Source organism: Rhagoletis pomonella, unplaced genomic scaffold (assembly GCF_013731165.1).
Source record: "Rhagoletis pomonella isolate Grant_MI unplaced genomic scaffold, Rhpom_1.0 Rhpom_scaffold_00700, whole genome shotgun sequence".
Classification (NCBI taxonomy): Eukaryota; Metazoa; Arthropoda; class Insecta; order Diptera; family Tephritidae; genus Rhagoletis; species Rhagoletis pomonella.
This window is the reverse complement of record NW_023459254.1, coordinates 60464-60870: the sequence shown is the minus strand read 5'-3', so window position 1 is coordinate 60870 and position 407 is coordinate 60464.

The window sequence follows — 407 nt, the reverse complement described above, 5'->3', positions numbered from 1 at the left end:
ATGCATATATGCACAGTTTCGGTTGATAACCGCAATAATGCATATGAGAAAAAACCGAAATTATGCATATGCACACTTTCGTTTGAAAACCGAAATAATGCATATGAAAAAAACGAAGTAATGCATACATGCACAGTTTCGGTTGAAAACCGAAAAAATGCATATGAGAAAAACCCGAAATTATGCATATGCACACTTTCGCTTGAAAACCGAAATAGTGCATATGACGAAAACCGAAATAATGCATACATGCACAGTTTCGGTTCAAATCCGAAATAATGCATATGAGAAAAACGAAGTAATGCATATATGCACAGTTTCGGTTGAAAACCGTAATAATGCATATGGGAAAAACGAAGTAATGCATACATGCACACTTTCGGTTGAAAACCGAAATAATGCATATG